Here is an 11,338-nt window from a genome sequence, read left to right as displayed (position 1 = left end):
GAGTGAGCAGAGGCGGCGGATTCGACGAAGGAGCGTCCGGCGGGCTTGCGGCAACCACATGTGACGACCCCGGGCTCGACTCCGCTTCGTCCACGGTGAAAGCCGATCCGGCGATCCACCTCGCGAAGTTGATGTATTTCCTCAGCGACCAGCACGGATCAGCTCCAGGCATGACGAAGCAGATATCGTCCTCTTTTGGAAGACCAAACAAAGTAGTTTCGCTTTCATAACGAAGCACACAGCGTCTTCAGGATATGGCGGCGGCAACAATACTACAGCGAGAATCAAAGTTACGCCTTCTTTCTTTGCTAAACATTTGGGCGGCGTTATGCAAATCTTCCCACATCGTGACGTAGACATGTGGGGGCGTGTTAGAACGAGCCGTTTTAGGTAGGTGTGGCTGACTCTTAACTTTTATAAAGAATATCTCTTTGGATTTGAGACTTTAGTCTTTGCAACTTTACAGACCTTCTTTATGCACCAAGAGCTTGTAACACTCCAAAGAGAAAGGAAAAATTGAAATCGCATCATATGCAATTTCGCATCATATGCAATCGCATCATATGCAATCGCATCATAATCGACCCCTTTAAGATGTTATCTGCAATGTTTATGGTCTTTTCGGGCAGGATGTGCGCTATATTGAAATCGTTTGGGTGGGTGTGTCAGTTGCGCACTGCCGACACAGGTGACTGATCCAACACACAATATATTTCTTTATGTACGTAATTAAGCAGGAAATATGAAACATGAATATATATCTGGTAGGCCTATTAGTAGCTGAGATTGATTTGGATATACAATACATATTACAATACAAGCCTGTTACTATATTGCTCTATTGAATTGAATTCAGAGCTTACCACGCATCATCTTGGAAATAAAGCTTCATGTCTTTAAGTCCATAGCATACGCAGTGTTATTTCTCTAAATACGTTATGATGTGTGTATTATTTTATGTCCTGAGGGAGCAATATCTATTTCAGACTCCTCAAGATTGTGCAAATTCTATGGCATTTTAGCATTACAGTTTCCAGGAGAAGCCTAATGTGTTTATTAATTTAACCAACGTTTAAATCATTAACTGCTAAAAATGAATGCTGTTAACGAAATCATTGTTAGAAAAACATTTGCAGTTACCGTAATGTACGAATAAAAAACAACATAGTTACATAAACCGTGAACGTACAAGGCAAATTAACGCATACATGCAAGGTATAAATCTTTATTCAGATTTCATGAGCACTTTGTAATTTGCATATGTTGTGGATTTGTCCGTCTGATGTTTATCATGTTCATCTGATATTCGCTACGGTAATGTATAGGACACGTAACTTTTTAATACGCAGGGGAAATTCCCGACATTAAACAAATAACCATTTACATGCTCAGGAGGTTTGCATTGTAAGAATGTACAGGGATACTTAAGATATAAAAACGCTGACTCATTGAGTGATGTTTTCTCATTAAAATCGTACGATTTCCTATAGAATGTATAGGAATACTAGGGAATACCAATATGGCGGCGAGGCAGCTTCATTTTTATGACGTCATGAGCGATCCGGTTCTCTGTTATTGATCAGTGCATTGAAAACATTTACATCAACTGATCTAAGGTGGTAGCCTACATATCTCATACAACTCACATAAACAACAACACTAAAAACAAAACTACTACAAGTCAACTCATCAACATCTCAATGCGTCATTCTGCATTTTAATTAAATGAATGGTAGGTTTTAACAATAACACAGATGATCAACAGCACATGATTATTAAATCAGCCGGATTCACCAAAGAACCACAGAAAAAAAAAGGATAACCGTGACAGAGACGATAATCTAATGCAGACAAATAAAAAGTTCTGAATGCATGTTACTACCACACTAAACTATCTTTCCACAAAATAAAACGTTGAGAATGTAGAAAATCCATAGAAAACACTTTTCACGGTGGCCATTTAAATGTCATATAATAGTTTGTTTCTTGAATAAGTTTTCTTGTTTGTAAGCATAGTGGCTGAGGCTTTAGGCTAATTACAATTAAACATTTCAGGTTTGAGAAGAGACTAAACTGGAATTACAGGGCTGAACAAGGCAATTCAATTCAGGTTACTCCAGGGTTCTATCAATGGAAGGCCAAATAAGAAGCAGGATCCTCTGGGCCACACGCTTAGCTGCTGCTTCAAGCCACATACCACAGTAAGAAAATCATCACACTGAGGTCTGTCACTTGGTGATAATTTTTCTGACATTTGGCGGCTGATTGCGGCCTGCTGGAATTCAAATATAAATAAAACTATTTGATTTGTGACTAGATGTGAAGTGACGTAATGCTGTTGATATGCCTTGTTCTCAGTGCATTCTGCCTGGGGAAGTGTGTGATAACAAACCGAGAGAGACAACTTCCATAAAGGCATGCTTTTCATTTTCAAAGCATTCCTCTTTTACTGGAAAATAATATGGTAAATAAACTTTTAAAATGCAAAATGCAAAAAAAAAAAAGCATTGCATTTACAGTTCAAGAAACTGTTTATCCAGCAGTTCAATGACCCAACGATGATCTTCACACATACTGAGATTCCTTCAATAGCCATCAAAGCAACTTCTTTTTTTATGTCAGAAAGGCACAGACAGACAATGTCCCATCTTCCAGACATGGCTGCTTTGTCTCACAGCTGCTATCCCTATCAATTACAGACCCTTGAATCCTCAACCTCTCACTCCCATTTTCACTTTTTACGTCTGTATGTTTGGCTGCACGTCTGCACAGATTTCAGTAGGTCACACATTATTCTCAGCCTCTTTCTCTTGCCCTCATTTGGTCAGTTCAGTCTGCCAAAACCCACTCCTCTATTTCCTCACAGGCTGTGTGAGATCTCTTCCAGCTGCAGTTTGTGTTCATGTTTGTGTGTCAGCTGGGTGTCATTATGCTGCTGATCACATCACCTCTATGTGGAATCAAACTCAGGGGGAAGAACTATAAACAGTATCCGTGACAACTGAAACTGCCTTCAACACAAATGGCCTTTTACAGGATACAGGGGGAATATCCTCTGCTGGAGACAAGTTTATTTTCTTTTAGCTACAATGACCACTATACATATAAATAAAGGGCCGCATGACCAAACTGTGGTGTTTATACATAGCGCATATGGGGAGAACACAAAATCAAAATTTGGGATCTAATGCTTATGCCAAAGAGAATAGCCACAGAGAAAGCTGTGCAAAACGTATCATACAAAGCTTCAAAATGATTGAAAGCACAAAGAAAAAAGAAGAAGAAGAAGACGAAAAAAAAAACTATGGGTAAAATAAAAATATTCAAGAGTAAAACTCTTGAAAATTAGGGGAGACCAGGGATGGGTGAAATGGATTTCATATTTAAGGTGTGTAACTCAGTAAATGTTTTGTACTATTTATCACAAACTTATATTTGATATATTTTGTTTACAACCTGCCCCACTACCACTAGTTGGATCAAGTTGGAAAAATATTTAAAAACAAAAACAACAACAACAACAACAACTTGTGTCTATGGGTGTAAATTTCAGCTTTTACACCATCACATTTTGTGAATTAAATGCTAAAAGTAGTGTTACAACTCTCCTTATTGGCTTAGACATTATATTTCTGTATTTTTAACAATTAGTTGAGCATTTTTAGTAAATGTTTTATATCAAATTAAACAGAGAACCTACTGATTCAAATTATATCAGCTCTGTAATTTAATATTCATTAACATTATTGCAAATCAAATTATAATCTACATGTGAAATGCTGATTGTCTATCTCAAAACTGCCTGGTTTTTGTCCTATAAATCTCAGGAGGGTGGTGTTCATGTATGATAGATTTCATCCCTGTACATAATTTCTACTGACAGTGTTATAAACTCACCTCATCCTGTCTTCCTTGTCTACCATAATGAAACTGGTGAAGTGAGCTTGCAAAAAATGGACGTTGAGAGATATCGTTATGTGTAAGAATTTACATTGACAAAGACAGGACAAGCCATGATGTGAAAGTGTTTAGAGATTCTGAGGAGATCTTCACATTTGGGGAGAAATCTGGGGTGGCTAACCTGCCAGAGAGAAGCCTATCAAGATGCCATGCCAAGTGCAGCAGAGTGAACAATCTGCATCACAAAACAGGGACGTAAACCAACCCAGGAGCTGATCCTTATCACAAAAAATAAAGCATTTGAATAAACTGATAAGATAAACATGATACGGTCACCACCAGTCAAGACACAGAGGATTAAAAAGCAAAATGCTTAACAAATGACCTTTGACCCTGAAGTAATCTACTTAAGTTAATGTATGACGCACATGAGAACATATTAAAGTTTAGAAGGAAACTCTGTGAAAACAGACTGAGTGTGTATATTACTGTGGTGTAGCTCTTAAACATTGAGCTCTGAGAATGAAGTTTATTTACAGTTAAACTGACACAGCAAGCATATTAGCAGCTGGCTAATGGAAGAGAGCCAGAGTGTAAGTGAACGTGGCCATGCGTGTTTTAGAGTATATGTGCAGTGTAAATCACGGGAAAGAGATGTACACATACAGAGTTGAGAGATAACACACAGCACCAGATCAGAGCTCATTATGAGCTAATATAAATCATTAAAACATGCATGTTTTAATGATTAGAGACAGCAGCTGAACTCCGACTGAAAGTATATGCCTCTCCCTCTCTCATGTTCTTTCTCACCCCAACTTCGTATTGCAATTCACTCTGACAATCAGTATGAATTGTTTTGCTCTGGCATGTCAATCAAGTCAGCTGTGATTGCTTACAGACACTTGGACGGTCGCCGGGGTTAGCTAGACTCCAGATCGGCCCGTCCTGTGGACATGCACACACAAAACAGAGGAGAACATTGAGTATTGATGCGATTTTGGCAGATGTGGCCGAAGTCCCCCTTCCCCTACATTACTAGATCCCTTATTAAGGGGGTTAAGAGCCCCGATTTGGCCAAATACAATTCAAACAGTAAATCTTGCTATCTCTGGAAATCTCCAGAGTGCATCTTTAATTATACTCGCTCGTGCACAACCACAGGGTGTGGGAGAACATCATGCATGTTGTGTGTGAGGCTGTGAGCTAGATGTGCATGAATATATTTTATTTTTAATGTGTTCACTTATGTGTGTGTGTGTAAGACTAGTGTAGCTGGATATTTGATTGCCTTCTGCCACTGGGTTTTTTTCAGTTCTGGGAGTGGTTCTTTTCTGGAAAATCTGCACAAGGAGTCATGATGGTAAGATTATCAATGCTAATGTGTGTTAAAATGTGTGCGCATCCATTGGGGGGTGTGCATACAGAGTGGAGCCAACACAAACTTTGACTGAGCCCTGAAATGGGGGTTAAGGATTATAAGTCCATTACCCCAAGGTATATGATACTAACATTGTAGACACACACATGGAACCTTTAACACTGTTATGAAGAAGAGAGAATATACTTTCACTATCTGTCTCACTAAGACTGTATACATTCACAAACAGAGGTATTATGTAATATGCTAAAGGTGCTTTCAGTAAGATTTCTGTCACATATTGCCAAATACCAAATTTCAGCATTTAATTTAGCATGTCATATACTGGCATTCTCCTCTCAATTGTTCTGTTATTTATGGTCATATACCACATACAGTAGTCACATATATTGCCATATACTACTCTTACCATCTTTGCCATAAATTCCAGAAATAGTCAGAGTAATTGTGTATGCACATGCGCAGTTCACACATCAAACAAATAGCTTCTTGCCACAGTAATAAGCAGGTATGTGCTAATACAGGGCTGGGCAACTTCGGTCCTGGAGAGCCACTTTCATGCAGAGTTTAGCTCCAACCCTAATCAAACACACCTGAACAAGCTAATCAAGGTTTTCAAGATCACTACAGGCAGGTGTATTTGATTAGGGTTGGAGCTAAACTCTGCAGGACAGTGGCCCCAGGACCGAAGTTATACCTAATATATGGCATATGGCCATATGTGCCAGAAATAGAGTACTATCATGCCATTCTGAAGTCAGCGCAGGGCTCACAAAATCGCTAGCCCGACATCCCAGGGCTATTGTGCCTTCCAGTCGGGCTACCAAAATAGGCTATATCACCACCCTGCCCCACGGGCTATCTTGAATAGTGATTTAAAATTCCTTCCTTGATTTGCATTGTTCACTCGCTTGCAGGGTTGAACTGGATCATGGTTGATCATTTACACGTGTTTGTAAGTCTTGCCAATTTAAACATTCAAGCGTTTTAATCCATTCAAGCGGCTGGAGGCTAAAGAGGCTAAAGAGCGCGCACACAGAGAGCGGTGTTTCAGACAGCGCGTGAACACTGAATTGAATCCTCTTTCGCGTATCCTTGCAATGGGATGGACACATACACACATTATTCTCATAAACAGTCGGTTATGTCTTAAGTGAACATAAACCGTGAAGAAAGAAATCACATGTGTATCATTATATTGGGTCTGTGCACCAGGTCTGCAGTCTATAAATACCTGCTTGCTGTCAGTGTCCTTAATGGTAATCAAACAACAAAACATAACTTTCATTTAATTTATACAGTGAACATTATGCAGTGTTATTTTACACTTAATTATTACATTTATGTACCTGCAAACTAATGTTAGATCTTATTTTATTTGTAGCTAACTATTTTATCTATGCTTGTAATTTGTTTATTTGTTATTATTATTACTGATGGATGGTTTACGTGTCTATAAAAATGTTTTAACTTTATTAGTTATGTTCATAGGCGCTGATCCATGGGTGCAAACTATCCCGTGCGTGTTTGTGTTTTTGTTTAGTGCTGAGTTAAATGCTCGCGAATCTTCTCATTATAACAAAACTTTGAGATCACGATGAACTAAGAGGAGTGGCAGCTTTTTAGTGATTATAAAGGGAGAGCTCTTTGTGTATACAACTAAAATGGGCCTGGATAAAACTTGTGTCTGGGCAGTTTTCATTATCAGTAGCTCATATTTATGCGATTGCATGGCGTTTTATATGGCAGTTGGAATATAATGAGCAGGATATTTGTTTATTTCCTCCGTGAAAATCTCTATGTACAGTAAACGTCTACAGTTAATGTAGCCTACAGTACATGGGCTTTATCCAATATACTTGGGCTTCATTTTATGTGTGGATTATTTGGTTTTATTTAAAAAACAGAAGCATACTGAATGGACTCTGATGTGAATCTCTGGTTTCAAAAGCTCTGATAAATAATAAACAACATGATATAAGGCTGGCTAATGTTAACTTTATTAACGTGGGTTGGGTGTTATGGAGGTTGTACACCCACTGGCCTGTGGTTATGCTATAGTTTTTGCTGTGGTATCAAAGAAGTACTTAAAGTTTTCTTTAAATAATAAGTGTTCTTTATAATAAAGAACCTTTTTTTTTTTTTTTTGGATAATCCGAAAAAAAATTATCCAATCTGTGACTCAAAATCCTTAATGGGCTATGATCCGAACCGTGAGTTTTGTGATCTGTTGAACCTCTTGACATGTTATTGCCAAATACCAAATTTCAGCATTTAATTTAGCATGTCATATACTGGCATTCTCCTCTCAATTGTTCTGTTATTTATGGTCATATACCACATACAGTAGTCACATATATTGCCATATACTACTCTTACCATCTTTGCCATAAATTCCAGAAATAGTCAGAGTAATTGTGTATGCACATGCGCAGTTCACACATCAAACAAATAGCTTCTTGCCACAGTAATAAGCAGGTATGTGCTAATACAGGGCTGGGCAACTTCGGTCCTGGAGAGCCACTTTCATGCAGAGTTTAGCTCCAACCCTAATCAAACACACCTGAACAAGCTAATCAAGGTTTTCAAGATCACTACAGGCAGGTGTATTTGATTAGGGTTGGAGCTAAACTCTGCAGGACAGTGGCCCCAGGACCGAAGTTATACCTAATATATGGCATATGGCCATATGTGCCAGAAATAGAGTACTATCATGCCATTCTGAAGTCAGCGCAGGGCTCACAAAATCGCTAGCCCGACATCCCAGGGCTATTGTGCCTTCCAGTCGGGCTACCAAAATAGGCTATATCACCACCCTGCCCCACGGGCTATCTTGAATAGTGATTTAAAATTCCTTCCTTGATTTGCATTGTTCACTCGCTTGCAGGGTTGAACTGGATCATGGTTGATCATTTACACGTGTTTGTAAGTCTTGCCAATTTAAACATTCAAGCGTTTTAATCCATTCAAGCGGCTGGAGGCTAAAGAGGCTAAAGAGCGCGCACACAGAGAGCGGTGTTTCAGACAGCGCGTGAACACTGAATTGAATCCTCTTTCGCGTATCCTTGCAATGGGATGGACACATACACACATTATTCTCATAAACAGTCGGTTATGTCTTAAGTGAACATAAACCGTGAAGAAAGAAATCACATGTGTATCATTATATTGGGTCTGTGCACCAGGTCTGCAGTCTATAAATACCTGCTTGCTGTCAGTGTCCTTAATGGTAATCAAACAACAAAACATAACTTTCATTTAATTTATACAGTGAACATTATGCAGTGTTATTTTACACTTAATTATTACATTTATGTACCTGCAAACTAATGTTAGATCTTATTTTATTTGTAGCTAACTATTTTATCTATGCTTGTAATTTGTTTATTTGTTATTATTATTACTGATGGATGGTTTACGTGTCTATAAAAATGTTTTAACTTTATTAGTTATGTTCATAGGCGCTGATCCATGGGTGCAAACTATCCCGTGCGTGTTTGTGTTTTTGTTTAGTGCTGAGTTAAATGCTCGCGAATCTTCTCATTATAACAAAACTTTGAGATCACGATGAACTAAGAGGAGTGGCAGCTTTTTAGTGATTATAAAGGGAGAGCTCTTTGTGTATACAACTAAAATGGGCCTGGATAAAACTTGTGTCTGGGCAGTTTTCATTATCAGTAGCTCATATTTATGCGATTGCATGGCGTTTTATATGGCAGTTGGAATATAATGAGCAGGATATTTGTTTATTTCCTCCGTGAAAATCTCTATGTACAGTAAACGTCTACAGTTAATGTAGCCTACAGTACATGGGCTTTATCCAATATACTTGGGCTTCATTTTATGTGTGGATTATTTGGTTTTATTTAAAAAACAGAAGCATACTGAATGGACTCTGATGTGAATCTCTGGTTTCAAAAGCTCTGATAAATAATAAACAACATGATATAAGGCTGGCTAATGTTAACTTTATTAACGTGGGTTGGGTGTTATGGAGGTTGTACACCCACTGGCCTGTGGTTATGCTATAGTTTTTGCTGTGGTATCAAAGAAGTACTTAAAGTTTTCTTTAAATAATAAGTGTTCTTTATAATAAAGAACCTTTTTTTTTTTTTTTTGGATAATCCGAAAAAAAATTATCCAATCTGTGACTCAAAATCCTTAATGGGCTATGATCCGAACCGTGAGTTTTGTGATCTGTTGAACCTCTTGACATGTTATTTGAAAAAAAAAAAAAATAAAAATACAATCACAGATGTTTTTGATTATGCTGATTTATCTGCAGAGAAGTTCTGCAGTTGTATTTTTATTAAGGCTAGTTAAATTCATTTTGGGCTACCAAAATGTGAAGAATGCCTGCCTGAAGGGCTACCAGGGATTTTGAAATGTTGTGAGCCCTGCAGTGATTTATCTGCCATTTGTTATCAGGCTATGTATTAACGGCATACGAAACTATCAGGCTAATTGGATAGGTTGCTTACTGAAGCTAATCGAAATCATAAAGAAATATAAATGTACAATTTTGATGGGGTGGGGGAGGATTTGTCATGACACTAGATCTTATTTTTCCCAGTGGTCTTGGATTTTATACTGACACCTACTGGCATGGATGCATGACCTTAATATTAACTGCTGCCACTAACTGCTGCCATTTTTTTCTCCCTTTTGTCTGTTTTTCTTGATCATATAATACATACATCAATAAAATACACAGTTCCCGTTAGGTTTTGTGAATTGCTCTTCATGACTCCTTTAAAATGTTTTTACTTATCCAAAATCATCACTTTAATTGCCTCTCCTCTCTGTTCTCTGATGGACCACAAAGGAGACTTCACATATGATGTCAATACTGGCACTAATTTCTCCTGTTGGTGGGACAAACCTTGAGAACAAACTTTTGTTTTAAAAGATTCTCACTTGTAGTTCACTATAAAGCACATTTAGGACAGACACTTACGGATTAAGGCAATATACTCACAGGAGAAAATATTGTTCTTGTAAATGAAAAGTCTTTAATTTCAGTGCACAAACACACAGTCGACTGTCTTACTGATATTCTAGATTACACCCATTTTTCTTGTACTTCATGCTAATGGATAGAATGTGTTTGCGGGACTAAAGTATCAGCATCACACACACACACACACACACACACACACACACACACACACACACACACAAACAAACAAACATCTACAAAGAACTCACCAGATAGGATTCTCTTTCATTTCTCCCTGGCAGGTATTGGATGTTAAATAATTTGCTTGCAGCTTCTCAATTTAACTCTGTCTCCTAATTTTGTGAGAGATTACTCAGTCAGGACAACTACCATGAGAAAGCTGGATCACTCGTTTAATAGTGGGCTACTACTCCCACACTTGTTAACGCTACATTTTTGCTTTCATAATAAACGAGATGATATTGTTGCGATTTTTCAAAGAAATGTACAGTCCATCAAAAACAACCAACATTTATCCTGGAGCTCTTAACAGTACAACACAGTACAACAACAGCGCAACCAGAAGATGTTTTTTACAGTCTGATGCTCAAGGAAAAAGCTCAACAAAGAGCTTTGATTCTTTAGTTTTGCATTGTAAAAAAAAAAAAAAAAATGTTTGTAAATATAAAAATGTAATTTTTACAGAAAAAGACTTAAAAAATCCTACAGTAAAAACATGCTAATTGCTTAACTGTAAAATACCTTACCATATACTGTGGAAAATTGCAAATGGTTCAACATTTCATTATATGCTATTTTATTGTAAAATAATATAAAATTTATGGTTTTTGGTAAAAGTAAAAACTTTGAACAGCCATAAAATTTACATTGAAATATGGTAAAAGGACATGATTATACATGATTCATTTTGATCAAAATCAAAATTTTTTGGCCATATAAATAAAATCTGCACCAAATTGCATATTTGTGCTCAGTTCAGTCCTCTGAATTAAACTGAGGTGTGAGCTCTATATTATCACTATGTTGTGTAACTTTTTTTTCTTATATTTGTATTTTTTGTATATAATTTAGTTTTATGTTTTGTCAAAAGGTTCAAT

This window comes from Sinocyclocheilus anshuiensis, unplaced genomic scaffold, assembly GCF_001515605.1.
Source record: "Sinocyclocheilus anshuiensis isolate Anshui unplaced genomic scaffold, SAMN03320099.WGS_v1.1 scaffold944, whole genome shotgun sequence".
Lineage (NCBI taxonomy): Eukaryota > Metazoa > Chordata > Actinopteri > Cypriniformes > Cyprinidae > Sinocyclocheilus > Sinocyclocheilus anshuiensis.
This window is presented reverse-complemented; position numbering follows the sequence as displayed.